The sequence below is a fragment of the Crocuta crocuta genome, unplaced genomic scaffold, assembly GCF_008692635.1.
Source record: "Crocuta crocuta isolate KB4526 unplaced genomic scaffold, BGI_CrCroc_1.0 scaffold381, whole genome shotgun sequence".
NCBI classification, from domain to species: Eukaryota; Metazoa; Chordata; class Mammalia; order Carnivora; family Hyaenidae; genus Crocuta; species Crocuta crocuta.
In genome coordinates, this window is record NW_027530628.1 from 315,921 (window position 1) to 328,886 (window position 12,966).

Genomic DNA, 12,966 nt, shown 5'->3' on the forward strand with positions numbered 1-12,966 from the left:
TCTCTCCCTCTCCCCAACTATTTTTCCCCTTCTTCTCCCCCACGGTCCTCCATCAAGTTCCTCCTAATCCACCTATATGTGCGAACATGTGGTATCTGTCCTTCTCTGCCTGACTTATTTCACTCAGCATAACACCCTCAACTTCCCTCTGTGTTGCTACACATGGCCAGATTTCATTCTTTCTCATTGTCACGTAGTATTCCATCGTATAGATGAACCATATCTTCTTGATCCTTTTGTCAGCTGATGGACACTTAGGCTCTTTCCATGTTTTGGCTATTGTGGAGAGTGCTGCTATGAACATTGGGGTACATGTGCCCCTATGCATCAGAACTCCTGTATCCCTTGGGCAAATTCCTAGCAGTGCTATTGCTGAGTCATAGGGGAGTTCTATTGTTAATTTTTTGAAGAATCTCTACACTGTTTACCAGAGGGGCTGCACAAGTTTACATTCCCACCAACAGTGTAGGAGGGTGCCCATTTCTCCACACCCTCGCCAGCATCTAGAATCTCTTCATTTGTTCATTTTTGCCAAAGAGTACTCTTTTTAAGTGTAAATTTAATAATTGCCACCCATGCCTGAACCTTTCAATGGCTATCCACTAGATGAAATCCAAACTAATTTCCATCGTACAGAAACACCTTTGTTACCTGTTATTTCTTACTGCTCTAGCTTTACTCCACGATCTTTAAATTATTTCTATAATAAGGTGAAAACTAGACCATACTTTTAAGAAAGAGTTGAACTCTCTGAACACAGTTTTCTTTTTCCATCCAGCTGAGTTTATTACTCTCCTTTATGTCATCCTGTTCCTCTTATCAACACTTTCACACATAAAATGAATACTTTTGTCTATTAAACCATAAACTCAATGCTGTATCAGGATTGAGCTAAGTGAACCCTAACACAAACTGATGTAAACAACCCTGGGGACTGTTTCACTAGCCTTAATTTCACTGCTGACCAAGATGATTTTAACTTATTCACCTTACCTCAACTGGATGTGATCTGCACCCACAGAATGAAAATTAACTGTGATTCAAGTAATGTTCTAAGAAGTAAAATAAACAAACAATACATTCCAAAATCAAATCCAATGACCTACTTTATCTATTCACTGTATTTTATGAATGCTTTATTTACATGCACTGAAATATGAATTATATTTGTTTGTACATAATCCTATGATCTTTTGAGAGATTATAACTATGCCCAATTTTATCAAGGATTCCCAAACACCTAGCAATATTATGCTCCTGTGAGTATTCAAAGAGTGAGACTCTTATTAATTGCAATATTGCATTATTATTCTTTGTTAAATCAAAACTTTGTTCCTGAGTAAATATTATAAGCTGCCATCATATTATTTTCATAGATAATTTCACAATAAAATTCAGAAAGCCCCAAGCAGGAAGTCTAGGTTTGAATACCTAAAAACTAAATTCTGAAGAAATTCACATCTTTATTCTGTAAACAGTACAATTACTTTTTGTTTAAAATTTATGTTCTCCCATAAAATTTTAGGTCATCTGGCAATGATGAACAGACACATTTCTTAACCACAAGTGCTTACTGAACTATAAACAATTGTGCTTTCACTTCTTGATTCCACATTTTTTTTGCCTTTTCACCCAGTTGAAAATATTCTTCCCCCAAAACCACAATAATCCTAAGCATGAAACAGAAATCTGAAACCCAACTCTAAAAAATAAAAAAAGAGTAGACAATACTGACCAGGCCATTGGAATATTCATCACAGTCTATAGCAATGAGAACAATCAGAATTTAGCAGGGCATGTCAGCCACCTGGAATGACAGTGTCACAGTGCTACCACCATGAATGTCACTGTGACTTGTTCTGCAGAGGTAGTCTGTAGTGTTTGGGAGAGGGTGAAGAGGCGATAGAAGGTCCAATTTTTAAAGAAATCTAAGGAAAAAGCACACAAAGGTTCCAAGAAGGCAAGAGATTCCTAAGCAAAGTTTATACAGAACTGGACAAGAGGGGGGTACTCTGGACTGAATGTTTGTGTCCCCTACAAATTCATATTTTGCAGTTCTAACTCTCAGTTTTGCTGTAATTGGATATAGGACCTCCAAGAAAGTAATTAAGGTTGAATGAAGCCACAGGGTGGGGCTCAGATCTCATAGGATTAGTGTCCATGTAAGAAGAGACATCAGAAATCTGCATCTCACTGGGAGCAAAGAGAAAAGGCCACAATAGCACACAGCCAGATACATGCTGCCTACAAACAAGGAAAAGCAGAACTCTCACAAGAAACTGACCATGGTGGTACCCTGATCTTGGACTTCCAGCTTTTGTTGTTGTTTAAACCAGACAGTCTATGGTATTCTGTTATGACAGTTCAAGCTGGGTACTGCTGTAAAAAATCCCTAAAAATGTGGAAGTGGCTTTAGAGCTGGGTAATGGGTAGAGGTTGGAAGTCTGAGGTAAATACTAGAAATATGGATGTTAAGGGTAATTCTAGTGAGGTGTCAAATAGAAATGAAGAGATGACTGGATACTGGAGGAAAGGTAATTGCAATGAACTGAATGTTTGCATCCCATCAAAATTCATATGTTGAGGTCCTAATCCCTAATGTGATGGCATTTGAAGGTGGGGCTTTTAGAAATAATTAACTCATAAGGATGGAGTTTTTATGAATGAGATTAGTCCCTTACAAGGAGAGACACAAGACAGATGATCTCTCTTCGCCATGTGAGGATACATCAAGATGGCCATCTATATACCACGAGGTTGGCTTTCACCAGGAACCAAATCAACTGACACCTTGAACTTGGACTTCCCAGATTCCAGAACTATGAGAATGAAATACCTGTTGTTTAAGCCACCCAGTATATTTTGTTATAATAACCCAAACTAAGACAGCAATTTTTCTTATTAAGTGGCAAACAACTTGGCTCAATTATATTCTATTGGCAATAATCACACCTCGGATAAACCTCATTGGCTATGATACTGCCACTGCACAAAGCTTGGCTCAATTGTATTCTAGTGTTTTGTAGAAGACAGAACCTGTGAGCCTCAAGATTGGATATTTAGCAGAAATTTGTAACCAAAATGTAAAAGGCAGAGCCTGGTTTCTCCGGACTTCTTAAGAATAAAATATGGAAGAAAGATGACTTGAAGAAGGAATTGTGAAGCAAAAAGGAAGCAGCACTTCAATACTTTGAAAATTCTCAGTTTGTCCACGCTGCAAAATATGAGGAAGCACGTTTGAAGAGAACCCCAAGGGTGTGGCTAGACTATCACTTGATAAAGAGACTGTGGGATGTATGAGCAAAAACAATGCCAGTTTGAACTGAAGGAGAAAGATACTAGAGGGAATGAAGGAAGGCTGTTGGACTTCATTCTGCAGGACAGGACAATAAAGCTATTTTTTTTCAATGTTTATTTTTGAGACAGAGAGAGAGAGACAGGGGACAGAAGATCTGAAGCAGGCTCTTGCTCTGTGCTGACAGCAGAGAACCTGATGCAGGCTCTAAACCATGAACCGCTGGGTTCTAACCCATGACTGAAGCTCAAATACCCAAGTCGGAAGCTTACTGCACTGAAGCCCCCAGGTGCCCCTAGAGGTATTCTTTTGGGACTGTGCATCATCCATCAAAAAAGGGTATGACTCCAAAGGCAATTAGGAGATCATCAGGGCTGCCACTCATTATAGGCCCTCGGGGGCAGGGTTGATTATTTCTCCCCGGTTTCAAAGGATGGGTCCACCTTTTTGGTTTAGGTGGGCTAAAATTCCCCCTCCTTGCCTCAGTGTCAAGGCTTCTGCAGAGAGCCATAAGGGTAAAAGGCCTCACAGAGCCATGAGGGTGACACTGACATCTCAGTAGACCTGGAAGACAGATCACTGAACTAAAGGAAATCTTCCTTGTGCCTTACAATATAATGGAATTTTCCTTGGTTGTTTTTGGACTTACTTGAGACTTATCACTCCTTTCTTCCTTTCTATTTCTTCCTTTTGGAATGGGAATGTCTATCCTATCTATACCTGTTGCAGCATTGTATTTGGAAACACATTAACTTGTCTGGTTTCACAGGCTCATAGCTGTTGAGGAATTATGCCACAGGATGAATGGTACCTAGGCTCCCCCAACCACCTCTGATTTAGATGATGGGTAGATGAGATTTTGGACACTAGACTTTAGAGTTGATGCTGAATGAGTTAAGACTTTTGGGGCTGTAGGGATGAAATGAATGCATTCTGCATGTGAGAAGGGCATGAATTTTGGGAGGCCTGGGGCAGAAAGCTTTGGACTGTTTGTGTCCCCTCAAATTCATATGTGAAGCCCTAACCCTAATCTCCAGTGTAGCTATACTAAGACATGGTGCTTCTAAGAAACTAAGGTTAAATGAGGTCATAAAGATGGGGACGCTGATTCATTAGGATTACTGTCCTTATAAAAGACACAAGCAATCTGTCTTTCCTCTTGTGCACAAAGAGGTCATGTGAGCATAGAGCTATGTGCAGCTGCCTTCAAACCAGGAAGAGAACTCTCACTGGTACTGGATCATGGTGGTTGACACCCTAATCTCAGAATTCCAGCCTCTAAAGCTGTGAGAAATCAGTGTCTGTTGTTTAAGACACCCAGTCTGTGACACTTCATTATGGCAATCGAGCTGACTGAGACAGGGGCTATTATAGGCTAACCTTTCCAAGGCGTGAAGTGTATAGGAGCACTGAGTGTACATACTGCCCCCCTTCCACTCTGAGTACTCACAAGGCAAGGTCTTCTTTATTAAAACAACAACAACAACAACAACAAAAACTTCCTCATTTAAAACACCTTATTTTGTAGCACTGGAGGTAATATTTTCAGCTTGGAAAACAGGTTTAAATTGATGTCCAAAAATCACACTGAAAACAACTTTTAAAAGGTCATAAGGCTAAAGAGAAAGTACAGAGATACTTAAATATCTCTTTTATAAATGTAACATCAACTTAAAATAAGTGTGTTGAGAAAAATTTTAGGAATTATAAAAATTAGCAAATTACTAATTGTGGATGATTAGAAGAGTGCTCTAGAGAGTTCTGAGGCTCAAACCCACCCTCCTCTAAACAATCCTGAAGAAGGCCGGAAGTGCATGTACATCTGTACGGAATAGTAGACCCTCCACATGTGGAAATACTATATAAATCTGTATAGCACAAAGAGCTGAAACTATAATTCAGCTGAAACTACAATTCAAAAATAGTTATTTTTGATATTTATTCCAATAGCAACCCTCAACCCTCTCCCCTCCTGTTGTTGCAACTCTTCATAAAAGATATTCTAATGAACAACTTCTAATTCATTAGTTAAGTCACTTTAAATTACGTCAAAATGGGCAAAATCTACAATTAGCTGGAGCTCTGAATGTCCCATTTAAAGTACAGCAAATTCACAACTATTAAACAAAAGTAGGTATTTTAGTCGTGGGCACCATCTGTTTTCTACAACATTGTAACAAACACAAACAGGAAAGGGGGAGGACAGGGGAAGGGAAAGCAGCCTAAGGAATAAAATGAGATGATGTCATGGAAGTGCCTCTCTTGAAAGGTATGCAAGTGAGAGACCAGGGAGTTCCAATCACGGAAAAACTGCGAGGGAAGTAAAACACTTAGTGAAACATGATCAGAGCGCCTGTACTTGGGAACACCACACACGACAAGGTAAAACAGCAAAACAATTTTAAAAGTAGAAAGAACCCAAGGTCTCACAAAGTCCACTCTTATCAGTAAAGAAAGTGAGGCACTGGTCACATGACCCACACATACTTTTGGCTCTGGCAGAGCTGGGACCAAAATCAACATCTCCCAACTAGGACTATGTTTACACTCAGATGTCATGTAATGTTTTTAAATTCACCACTGACATCTATTTATTTACTTCATAAACACTTCCTGAGCTACCAGGCACTCCCTCAGAGTTGGTAGGTAAGAACTATACATCTTTGCAGACTTTGCTCAGTTATTATTCACTTATACTTTGTGTAATTACAGTGTAAGAGGACACTGGAGGTAAATTTACACCAAAGACAGAAAAGTATATTAGGCCCAGTTGCCAAACATTTCATGAAGGACATAACTGACCTTTGAAGGAGGTGCTCAGTGTTGTGCACATGCGTGGGGTAGCATGTAGGGCAGTGGGAAATAAGCCTACCATCAGGTAGGCTGGACACATGACCAAGAATGCCACACAGGACAGCTTAGTGGTGGTGAACATTTATTCCAAAGACAAGTAGCAGTCAAAAGAAATCGTTTAAAGCAGAAGAGTGAAATTATCAGATTTGCTTCTTAGGATGATGACCCTGATAGGCTGAAAATGAGGAAAGGTCAGTGGCAGGGAGACCACAGGGAGACTGACACAATCACCCAGGCATGAGGGAATTTGAGCCTGAATAGTAGCAGATGGGATAAATGAAGAGATCTGACTTGAGAGAGTTCTGAGGCAGAATCACCAGAATCTAGGGGTGAGATGGACTGAAAAAATGTATAAGAAAGTCCAATTGTGAAGACTGCTCAGTTAATAGACCAGGAAGGCAAGTGCTAGGGCATGTTGGGTCTACAGGACCTACAGGATTCTACAAGTGCTAGTGGGGCCAGCGCTGGGCCAAGAAAGGCAGCAGGACACAGAGTTACCAAACCACGAGGCAGTCCTGGGGGAGGCAGCATGGAGATTCTAGATCACCCATGCAAGGCACACAGGACAGGAAGAGGTCCAGGGCAGAAGCCTAAGGAAGCTAAAGCCACACATAAAAAAGGGTTCAGCAAAGAACCAAAAAGGCAGGTGAACATGGGAAGGGGCAATCCATGGGGGAGCACTGTCCTTAAAGGAAGGGTGACCAGCTGTGTGAGTGCCGCAGGAAGACAGCAATTCATGGAAATGAAGCATCACTGGGATGAAAAGTGGTGTGAAAGTGGGCCTCCTGACTACTTTTTTTTTCTTTTAATGTTTATTTATTTTGAGAGAGTGTCTGTACACAAGCAAGGGAGGGGAGAGAAGGGAGGGAGGATGCCAAGCAGGCTATGCTGAGCACAGCCCTACACAGGGCTCAGTCCCAGGAACCCTGAGATCATGACCCGAGCTAAAATCAAAAGTTGGACACCTAACTGAGTCACCCAGCTGCCCCTGCTGGCTACTCTTTTAAATTACTATCACAGTACAAAAGCACAGCTTCCAATTTTTACAACTTTATGTGGCATTTTACTAATCTAAGAACTTGTTTATTCATTCTGCAGGCTGAAAATGTTCCTGTTTGGTCACATAAAAATTTACAACTGCATCTGTTCAGAAAGATAGGTAGGACTGTGTAATAAGCCCATTCTTAGAGCACCTTCTTTAAATAAGATTCACACTACATGGGCCCCCAAGAGCAGTGCCACCTGTCCTGCCGAGTTCCTCCTCCATAGCAGTCTCTCCTGAAAGATGAGGAAAAATCAAGTTTGGGCTTGTACTTTCAAACGGGCTTCTCCAAGCAATAGGATCCTAAGTGAAAAACCTATAACGCCTTTGAAAATAAAAATGAGCTGAAGAAATTTGGAAAATTAGATTGGTGGAAAGGTTAAGATAACCTAAACAAGATTTCACAGCATGGATAAATGCCAGTGGGATACTGAACTAGGATACAGGGTAAAAATGACAATTGGTTCAAGCAAGCCAAAGAAAATGCTGCCTTGCCAATATCAACACTTTCTTAATGGTTGAAATCAGGGTTTTTAAGATATATGTAATGTTCATCATCGACAAGGTCCCAACTGAACGCTATGAATTTTTATTTATTGAACCACATATGGAATTCAACAGGAAACATGTTTTACCCACTATATAATTCATTTAGAATGGGTTAACTGTGCAGTCTTATTTTTGGATAACTTACAACAGAAAACATAAAGTTTCTTTTAAACCTCAGGCCAATGAGTAAACAATCTTAAAACTATAAACTACTGTTTTTCTTTTCATATAAAAAGAAATGGAGATTAAGTAAATCTACAGGGAAACCAAAAGCATCACTGAATTCTGCTGTGTCACCAAATTACATTTTATAGTTTTACATATAAAAATTCACAAGAAATTATTTATTTTTAGTAAATATGGTAGAAATGGATATGGCAGTAGCAGCTATGGTGTGACAGCTACATTAGCCAGAGATCTGAATTTGGTATTAAGCATTCCTTCCTCTATTTTTCAGATACCATCATTTATTTTTAATATAGCTATAACAAAGTTAAATATGAACTCTTTACTTCTCTGTTAACTTACACTTAAAATGATCATTGGAAATGACAGTCACTTAGGACATGAAATCATAGCTCCAAAAGTGGACAAACTAACATCATAGTTTGTTTCCTAACTTGACTAATTCAGCAAAGAGTATTCAAGTGAATTCTTGCACATCATGCCAAAGAACCATATTGAATACCGCTACACTAAAATGTGGGTAGGGACAGAAAAGAGGAGAAAAAATAAAGCTTAAACATGTAATTGGCTTTCTGGTTTTATTGGCTAGAGGGAAGCTGGAGATAATCCAGAGACAGCTCCCTTGACCCCAAAGGAAAGGGGAAGTTAAGAAACAGAACTGCAGCAAACCCTCTCCAGCCAAACTGGAGTTGACCCATACTGAGGAGGTCATAGTAGTGTTCTTCAATCGGAATTAGGGTGGTAATAAGGTAGATCAAGGAGTTTAAGAAAAAATTTTATAGCTTTTTAAAGACTCTGAACTATAAAACTGACAACTCTTCTTCAATCCATGTCATTCTCATCTTGTAAAATTTTTTAATGTTTATTTTTGAGAGGGGGTCAGGGTGAAGAGAGAGGAAGACACAGAATCTGAAGCAGGCTCCAGGCTCTGAGCTGTCAGCAGAGAGCTTGACGTGGGGCTCAAACTCCAGAACCAGGACACCATTAGCTGAACCGAAGTCAGATGCTCAACTGACTAAGCCACCCAGGTGCCCATCATCTAGTAAATCTAAATAAATATATATTGTTTTATAAACCTGTCCTATTATGCCAAAAATCTCTTATGTACCTACAAATAAAACATTTGCCCAAAATCAGACAAATTAAATGAACAGCTAACCATAGCTCTCTTTCCTAACTTTAAAAACACAACTAGGGGTGGCTGGGGGGCTCAGTTGGTTAAGCGTCCAACTTTGGCTCAGGTCATGATCTCATGGTTCATGGGTTCGAGCCCCGCATAAGGCTCTGTGCTGACAGGTAGCACAGAGCCTGGAGCCTGTTTCAGATTCTGTGTCTTCCTCTCTCTTTGACCCTCCCCTGCTCATGCTGTCTCTCTCTCAGAAATAAAGAAAAAACATTAAAAAAAATAAATAAAGACACAACTGTAAGATAGATTAAATCACATGTATTTCCAACAATTATTTTTCATCTAAATAAAGGGCTCTTAAGTTTACTAATCAACTTGCTTTGGTAGAAATAATCAGTCTAACATTTTCTACCCCAAGTTATTCTTTTTTTTGTTTTGTTTTAACTTTTTTTATGCTTTACTTATTTCTGAGAGAGAGAGAGAGAGAGAGAGAGATAGCATGAGCAGGGGAGGGACAGAGACAGAGGCAGATACAGAATCTGAAACAGGCTCCAGGCTCTGAGCGAGCTGTCAGCACAGAGCCCGATGCGGGGCTCGAACCCACGAACCATGAGATCATGACCTGAGCCGAAGTCGGACGCTTAACCAACTGAGCCACCCAGGCACCCCAAGTCATTCTTTAATTATGAGAAAATATTGCATCAAAGAAAGTAAATAAGACTTTTAGACACACATTCAACACAGGATTCTTGGTTCTTCTTCCTGCTCACACCATTATTTCTGTATAGAAGACACTGGCTCTGACATTCCTTCTTCCTCTCTTGACCACTCAAGAGTGAGTCTGAAAAATGACCTTATTTTCAGGGGCTCCCCAGCATCAGAGGAGTCCCCTGAAAGCAATGAGAAAGAGCAGGGGCCAGGTTTCTGGTGGCCTGTTCCCAAAAAGACCAATGGGACCCCACTTCTCAAGTAATGCATCCACCACTCCTGGGGTTGGCCTCAGGGACACTGGGGCAGTGGGCAGCCTCAGGACCAGTGTTCTTCCAGTCTCAGCCACCATTTGCAACAGGAGCAAAGAAATGCCTATATGAGGTTTGTGCAGGTAAAAAGGAGAGCTCCAGGAGGAGTGCCTAATAGGAACTTGTGGTGGTGGCGTCAGAGATTACAAAAAAATCGTTTGAGAATGTCCACTACTGATCATGCTCAAAGACAAAGAGCAGCCTGTACTCTGCATTTTGAAAAACTGCCTCACTGGAAAAACGAGTCTCAATAAGTTATTGAGTTGTTCACCTCCTGACACAACGGTACACATTTTAGTAGTTCATAAGTAAAATTCAGGGTGCTATTTGCTATTCACACTTTTCTCCTTTCTTCTTTAAAAATAATTTTTTATTGCTTATTTATTTTTGAGAAAGAGCAAGTGAGCGAGCCAGGAAGGAGCAGAGAGAGAGAAGGACACAGAATCTAAAACAGGCTCTAGGCTCTGAGATATTCGCACAGAGCCCAATGCGGGGCTTGAACCCATGAACCGCAAGGTCATGACCAGAGCTGGAGTCAGACGCCTAATCAACTGAGCCACCCAGGTGCCCCTCTCCCTTCTTTAATTATAAAAACAATGTATGTGATTTTGACAAATTTTTTCTTTTATAAAAGAACTATTTAAAAAGAAGCTTTGTCCTGGGATGCCTGAGTGGCTCAGTCAGTTAAGTGGCAGACTCTTGGTTTCAGCTCAGGTCATAATCTCATGGTTCATGAGATGAGACCCATGTAGAGCTTCATGCTGACAGTGCATGGAGCCTGCTTCTAATTCTCTCTCTAACTCTCTCTCTCTTTCCCTCCGCTACTCATGCCTGCTCTCTCTCAAAATAAATAAATAAACTAAAAATTTTTCAGGAAAAAAAAAAGAAAGAAACCCTGCCTAATATCTTTTCCAATGTCAACTGTTGTTAATGGTTTTCCACAATATATTTTATAATGTTTACTAATACTTCCAAACTGTTATACAATGTGAAGAAAGCCTAAAAGCATTAGTTAGAATTGCCTCTGAGCACTATCTGGAGTACTTTATTAGAGTTAATCATCAGTATAAGAAATAGAATATGGTTTCTTTCAATTTCTCTTAAAATTGTATACATAAAATGTTCTTCAAGAAATAATTCATTGTAGTCATTTTCCACTACAATTCCTAAGGAGTAATACACTATTCCTTTTGGTTTTATTTCTTTTGTCTGATTTTCAAAAAAACACTTCAGTAAGTAAAATTTTACAGACATTATTAACACATCTTCAAACGCAAAATACTGTTTTGTTCCCTTCTAAAGTATAAAGCTTTACTATTTTAAGTAAGGAAGCAAGAAAATATTAATGCTATGACAGGGTCACATAGCTGTGTCAATGATAGAAGCATATTTGTTGTTTGATAAAAGTTTGAATTAGTGAATCAAAGAAATAAGAGACAAAGTAAACCAAAACAAAAAATACTATGGCCATCTGCCTTAAAAAAATAAAAAGATATAAGGCAACAATTTATACCATATTTCTCCAGTGAGTAAAAAAACCTTTTGAATTAATAGAAAACCATCAATTTCCATTCTCTGAGTTAATGATGGTTACAGTAGTACTTGCTTTTCTTTTTTTAAATTTCCTTAATGTTTATTTATTTGTGTGAGAGAGAGACACAGAGTGTGAGTGGGAGAGGGGCAGAGAGAGGAGACACAGAATCGGAAGGAGGCTCTAGGCTCTAAGCTGTCATCACAGAGCCCAGTGTGGGGCTCCAACCCAGGAACCGTGAGATCACGACCTGAGCCGAAGTCGGACGCTTAAGTGACTGAGCCACCCATGCGCCCCAGTTGTACTTGCTTGATATGTACATGTTAAGCTGCATATCTACATTTTCTGTTCTTTTTTCTTTGTGTTATATTTCAACACAAAATATAATTTAAGAAAAGCAAATACTCGGGGCGCCTGGGTGGCTTAGTCGGTTAAGCGTCCGACTTTCGCTTAGGTCATGATCTCGCAGTTCGTGGGTTCGAGCCCCGCGTCGGGCTCTGTACTGCCAGCTCAGAGCCTGGAGCCTATTTCGGAGTCTGTATCTCTCTCTTTCTCTTACCCTCCCCTGTTCACGCTGTCTCTCTCTCTCTCAAATATTTTTAAAAAATGTTTAAAAAAAATTAAAGAAAAGCAAATATTCACATGGTAAAGGCATTTAAATAAAAATGCTGTTGCATCCTAGATTTTCTAAAGGGTTAAACTGTACTTTTATATTTCATTGCCTGGATATAATATATAGCAAAAAAGTGCCTTTTATTGGACTTCAATAATAACCTAAAAAACCTTTCAATTATAATGATTTTGCACAAAAGGAAAAGCACTTAAAATATGGGCCATTCAGGCCAACAGGTACATGAAAAGATGCACAACATCAGTATTCACTCAGGAAATCAAAATCAAAATCACAGTGCAAGATCACCTTACACCTGTCTGAATGGCTAGCATCAAGAAGAAAAACAACCAACAAACACTGGCAAGGATGTGGAGGAAAGGAGCTCTTTGTGCACTGTTGGTGGGAATATAAATTGGCACAATAGCTGTGGAAAACGGTATGGAGTTTCCTCAGAAAATTAAAAACAGAACTACCATACCACCCAGCAATTCCACTTCTGGGAATTGAAAAACTAACTTCAAAAGATATCTGCACCCCTATGTTCATAGCAGCATTATTTACAATAGCCAAGATATGGAAACTACCTAAGGGTGCATCAACAGATGAATGAAGAAAATATGGTATACATATATAAATATATTCTATATGTATATGAATTTATATAATATATTTTATAGTACTTAATTATCCATTATATTTTTATATATGGTATATATAGTATTTAATATATATTTATTAAATAAATTATATTA

At 39.3% G+C, this 12,966-nt stretch overlaps 1 protein-coding gene and 1 non-coding gene across 3 annotated transcripts in view; both read right to left on the bottom strand.

Moving 5' to 3' along the window:
- Nucleotides 1-12,966, bottom strand: part of SPIDR (scaffold protein involved in DNA repair) — a 469,654-nt gene that overhangs the window by 279,079 nt on the left and 177,609 nt on the right. The gene's annotated exons all lie outside the window — the stretch shown is intronic.
- LOC144235094 (U4 spliceosomal RNA) lies at nucleotides 2,859-2,997 on the bottom strand. Its single transcript, XR_013336141.1, has one exon. It is a non-coding gene; the product is annotated as a U4 spliceosomal RNA (small nuclear RNA).